This window comes from Azolla caroliniana, unplaced genomic scaffold (assembly GCF_043228905.1).
Source record: "Azolla caroliniana isolate FFs.n. ecotype wild unplaced genomic scaffold, voAzoCaro1.0.p SCAF_7, whole genome shotgun sequence".
In the NCBI taxonomy this organism is placed as follows: domain Eukaryota; kingdom Viridiplantae; phylum Streptophyta; class Polypodiopsida; order Salviniales; family Salviniaceae; genus Azolla; species Azolla caroliniana.
In genome coordinates, this window is record NW_028230442.1 from 19,878,399 (window position 1) to 19,885,029 (window position 6,631).

Below are 6,631 nucleotides of genomic sequence, written 5' to 3' on the forward strand. Positions count from 1 at the left end.
TTGGTTTGGTTACTAAAGAAGAAAACACCACCATGGCGCGACTAACTTACAAGCTACTACAATGTAGAGAACCCTTTTAAGGAGCTAAATACTACTCCACGACGACTAACAATCGGCAACGGCTTGGTTTTGGTTTGAACTGAATGGTTTGGTTTGGTTTGGTTACTAAAGAAGAAAACACCACCATGGCGCGACTAGCTTACAAGCTACTACAATGTATAGAACCCTTTTAGGGAGCTAAATACTACTCTACTACGACTAACAATCGGCAACGGTTTGGTTTGGGTTTGAACTGAACGGTTTGGTTTGGTTTCATTACTAAAGAAGAAAACACCACCATAGCGCGACTAACTTACAAGCTACTACAAAGTATAGAACCCTTTTTAGGGAGCTAAATACTACTCTACTACGACTAACAATCGGCAACGGCTTGGTTTGGTTTGAACTAAACCGAACCGTGAAGCCACATTAAAACGGTTTGGTTCAAGTTCAGTTTTTTTTTTTTTAACGGTTTGGTTCGGTTTGGGGGTTGAACGGTTTAGTTTGGTTTAAACATTTTCATAGTTTTTAATTTATTTATTTTTAAAATTAACATCATTTATAAGCCTAATTCTCACATTTTAGGAAAACTCTTTAAAATATTGAGAAATTAAAATTTAAAATAATATTATTAATTAATTAATTAATTTTTTTATTTTTGACCTAAGTTTAAAACCGAAACCGAACCACAGAACCGTAGTATTAACAGTTTAATGGTTTAACGGTTTGGTTTAAACGGTTTCAGTTTAACATAGTTTCGTGGTTCGGTTCAAGTTTCAAAATTTTTAAACGGTTCGGTTTTGACACTCTCCAACCGAACCATTGTCAATCGTTAACTACAACTACAAACTTAATGCCACCCTACACACCAATTCAGATGGCGAAGAATATGATGATATGTGACCTTGCAGAGTTTTCTCTCTCTCTCTCTCTTCATGGTTTGAGATTTCGTGATTTCTCTCGCATTGTCAATTCCACAGAACAAGTCCTTTTAACTTTACAACATATTTTCTCTCCACAACTTGCAAATCAAAAGTGAAGGCATTCCGCATATTCCAATTGAACCATGGCCCCCAATACCTCAAGAACTCAACAATAATTTGGAAATGACATCGGTTCATTTGTTCTCCATATGTGCAATAACCCAACTTAAAGAAGATAAGCTTACTCTAGTTAGAGACATCCACACTAAATTGATACACCTCCAAACCATCCTATCGATCGAGCATGAAAGAAATCGATGTCTATTATGTTCCAATTCCACCGAACAAAAGAAACACATTCCTCTAGCAATGTTTCTACTTTTTTAATGCATCACCAATGGTAAAGCTCCAACCATAACTCTCCAAATGAATACCTTAGCTTGTAGCATCAATTGAGAACACAAACCTTCCTTGATCACATAAAACCACAAAGTAATGGGCTTACTGTCATGGGCATGACAACAGTCATGTCATGATTCGAACTCTTAACCTATTGTATTTAAGATTCGATATATTTTAACCAATACATCCAACACATAACCATGTTACTTTACTAGATTATTGTAGATTATCTATTCTACATGTAAGATTTTAGAAGCTTCCAAAAAGCTCCAGAACCTAGAACATTCTAGAAGCTTGTGCATGAAAATGAGTCTTTGCATGGAGCTACATTTAGAGCCCATAAACATGTATAAATACATGTGTTCACCTTGGCCTTAGTCAAGGTGAACAACACCAGTTACGGAATCATAATTCAGTTCTTGTTCTCTTGACTACTTTCTCTCTCTCTCTCTTATTATCTTGTCTATGATCTCTCTCTCTCACTCTCTTAGTATTGAGCCTCGTCTACTTGTCTGTGACACTTACGAAAACCTCATATCTGTATAAATCTTTCTTCCATCCACTTATGTTTGTCAATCAACTTGTGATAAGCATTGTCTATTGAGGTCATAGTCAATCTCCTGTTTCCAACAAACTTCCAATCAAAATCTTAAGATCCGCCATCTAAATTAGGAATTGGCTCATACGAAGATAATAATTCTTGCAACTTATCCTAAATAAAGGTATAACCTTTTGGAATACAAAATGTTGATCTTGTTGTTCAAAAGGCCATTAATCTTCTTTGTGACACCAACATCGCATCCCCTAATTGTTATCAAACCCAATCTAGCCATTCGATTTAATTGACAGTTGAGAAGTTGTTTACCTTCCCACCTCAACAACCTTGATGGCGCAAAAACCTCCAAATTTTGTAATGAATTGGCACATCTCATTTCTTGTGGAGGGTGTCATTGCACAAAATCAATATATTTTGCCAATATGTCAACAAATGATTAACTATCATAGACCCTACGCATTTGACATCCCTTTTAGAATTAATGACGTTACACCAATTAGCTTCAATTGTCATGTTTCCAAGCTTAATTCATATCTGCTCTATAAAGTATGCCACCATTTTTATCCAAGGTTGTAGACCCTCAAACATAAATAGAATGAAAGCAAATCGATGAGCCACCATATGATCATGTAAATTCAATATCGATGCCCCACCAACATGCTTCGGAGTACAAACATGATCCCATGCCAACCACAACAATGCACTTTTTCCTTTTCTTTTCCATAACAACATCCACATTGAGTGTGACACCATTTCAAGAGCTTTCTTGGAACATGGTAGCATAGTATGAACCATACGTGCCATATATGCATTCGCATTCGTGAATGTTTCAATCATTCGCATAAGAAAAATACCCTCCAAGAATGATAAATACCATACTTTTGGATTAACTATTTATTATGAGGTAAATAAGCCTAAATAATGAAAAAAAAACAAAAAAAAACCGCAAGAATGTTTGAATGACATTTGCATTCATTTTCCAACGTAGGAAAATGAATGTTATGCTAGACGAACACAAATTGTACGTACTATGCATGACAGTAAAAGAAGATAATAAGACACCATAGAGATCATAATTGATTGGACCACCTTAAGCCGTACATGAAAAGGCCTGAATTGAGACCTCCAATACATCATTTTATCCTCCAACCTTTTGGATTCCCACTCAATAAGTTTCACATGAGAAATTTTCACCCCGATTGGATATCCAAGGTGACGACAAATCATACCATGATGTACTATCCTTCACGACCACCCCAACCCTAATACATCTTATTCTATACATGAAATGAGGAAAGATTTATGCATATTAATTCTAAAACTTGAAGCATTTGAAAACAGTTCCCACACATCTCTTGTCTTACTAAAACTTTCCCGATTAGGTGCCAAAAACATGATATGATTATCTATGAGAGCTTGAACAATACATGGCTTCCTTGAGGGCAACCTTAATCCAAGTAATTTTTCCTCCATGACCACATTGTGTAACTTAACAAGAATATGACGTGTCACAATAGTGAATAGTAAAGAACTAATTTTGCATCATTGTCTAATTGATCTCCGAATGGAAATAAGTTGTGTTACTCCTCCATTAAACGTCACATGTGAAATTGAACCATCCCCTAATGTGTATATCAACTTAGACATACAATCACCAAAACCCATACGGGAGATCAACGAATTTATAAATGACCAATCCACATATCATAGGTTTTCTTGATATCCAATCGTAACAACATTAATTCTTGTTTATACTCCTTTGCATAGTCAATTGTCATTTGAACATTTAAAGTATTATGTAAAATGTCTCTTTTTGTTAAGAACCCATATTGAACATTATGAATAATAGAATATTATGTAATATATTGGCCATCAATTTTGCAAAAATCTTGTACATTCCCTCCACAAATGAAATAAGTGTTGGGAAATCGATCCCTCCGGATGGGATCCGGTGATGAATAAATAGGAAGCCGGTGAGAACCGGGAGAAAGCCGGTGAGAACTGGAAGAGAAAACATATCTGTAAATATGTTTTATCTTTTTTTCGACTAAGTCTATTGAGGTTATATTTGTAAATAGCCCTAAGTTCATATAAGTATAAATATGACTTAGGGCAATCACTTTAAGTGTGGTCGTATTGTTGTTGTAACTGTTGTATAATAAGCGAGAGAGAGAGAGTGTGTGATATATAGAGTGATACTTTGTTGTAACCGCCGCTTTGCGAGGAAACAGAGCTCAAGGTCGTTGCCTCAGAGTCTCCGATTGTACTCTCCTTGTTATTCATAGTGATAGTTTGGAGTCTGTGGGCTCCCGTGGTTTTTCCCTATTAGGGTTTTCCACGTAAACATACCGTGTATTTCCTTTTGCACTCTCCATTTCCCATTTCGGTGATTCACTCCTTTCTAGAAGTGATTCAAGACTCGATTGTGGCCGAGCAATATTCCGCGCAATTCCTATCAATAAGCCTCTTGTTAAGCGCTTGGATCACACCACGACCGGTAATGAAGAAGAGTGCATCGACAAGGACGTAGTATGGCTAAAGGACCTACGAAGAGGGAACGACAAGAGGAAAGAGGACTAAGGGACACCTAAGTGTGAAAGGTCCACGCCCTAAATGTAAATGCTATATAAAGCACATAGTGGTGGCTTTGTAAGGGTTCTTCCATTTGTAAAGATCTCCCTATTGATTAAGAGCTAGAGTTTCCTCTCCTCCTTCTTGTAATGTTTAAGCTTAAGAGAGATTAGTGAAATGTTTAGTTAGAGAACACTAATCTCTCTTCCTTGTTGGTGCCAGACCTCTTAGCAAAGAGGGTTAATAAACATATTCATTACTCTTATTGTCTATATTCATTACCCTATTGTCTATATTCATTACCCTATTGTCTATGAGAGTGAGCTTGAGAGAGTGAGAGAGATATCGTGCTTAATAATCTATTAATTGTTAAGTGAGTGTGAGGCTCAGAGGTGTCTGACAACCATCTCCACCCGATTCACCATCAAAAGGGTATACGCCGGTTCGAACTCCGCAAATGACATCGAGGAGTTAACTCCATCGATGCATGGATCCTACACACCTCCACTGAGAAAAGGAAAGATGGAGAAGGCACATTTGTCAAAGGCTTTATCAAACCAATCTTCCATAAATGAGGCATTTCTCTCTATGTCCACGCCTTCTAAAATAAAGGGCCTCTCCCTCATCACAATGTGGTCACCCTAGTGATAAGTTATTAACACTACTTATAACACCACATCTTGGGTTTGAAACCTAATTTACTCACCTCTATTACTCCATAGATATGTCTTATGTCATTAGATGCCACTGTGGAATTTTGGGATTGAACCCATGACTAGTTTGTCTCTATTGGGAAACTTAGGGATTGAACCCATGACCAGTTTGTCTCCATTGGGAAACTTACCAACTGAGATACATACATACATCTAATTACAAAAATACTCAGAATGAGGTATATATACATCTCATGTGCAACGGTGTACATGTGTGAGGAGAATAAAGGTACAAGGATATAAGTCCTATATTAAATGTACTTAGGAGTGAAGGATCTAGAATGTATCCCTCTTAAGTACAAGGTCCTGTTTAAGGCTTTAAGGTCAACACACTAACTAGATTCTATTTATGTAACTACTAAGTTACATAATTGACAAATATAACTAAACTTAGTTGAGCTTGATATCTCAACAATTTTCTTTTCTTCTCTCAATGGTGGGCTCTTATTAGACTTATCGGCAACATGAGGTCATTGGTTCGAATATTGATGCTTTAGGTATGTATGTGTCTCTTGAGCTAACGTTTTATATAATCGGTGTCTTGAACTTATAACCTTGTCACATCCAAATAGTCAATGCATGGTAGCCATCTCCAACCGATGTAAGGTTTGTATTTTAACTTTGCGATTGGCCTCATAACCATCTCAACAAAATAGTGGTCTCTATTTTATTTACCTCAATGAAGTTCCACTTTTGATCTTCCAAATCAATGGTCTCTAGTATTCTCCTTATCTTAAATAAGTTCAACTTTTGGTTTCTCATTGGTCATATTTGGTTTCTTGAGGACCAAAATGGTGGCCTTTATTCTCTTTATCTCATGGGCCAAATTTGGCCTTAGAAGATGTTAATATATGTTTCTTTTCTTTCTTCTTGCTTTCTCAATTGAGTTCTACTTTTGGTCTTGGAAAATCTCTTAAATATTTCAAGTGATGCTATGAATTATGTAGTTATTGAGGAAAGGTTAGTGGAACTAGTAAGGAAGAAGTGAGAAGCTACCAAAGGACAAGTTTAAAATGTCACATTGCAAACATCAAACTTAATGTTTGATCCAATATGATTCCTGAAAGCTTATTAATCATATTCAACCTTATCTCATTACTACCATGAATATTAACTCTCGTAGAGGATTGACACTCTTTTTCACTCAATCACACAAGATAGGTATTCAAGTTGCAATGTGGCATCAAAATCAATCGAATGTAAAGGCATGTATGGTATGCGAGGAAGGGTTTAGTAGTGGAGGATGAATATCACTTGCTTTTTACATGCTCTGCATATAATGCAATTTGCAAAAACTATGATGACATATATAAGAGGGGATGATGGCATGCGTGTCACACTAAAGACAACGCCTAGAAGGTTGAGCTCATATGGCTTATGATTTATTCACAATTGAAACTTTGAGTTTTGAATTATGAATATCCCTT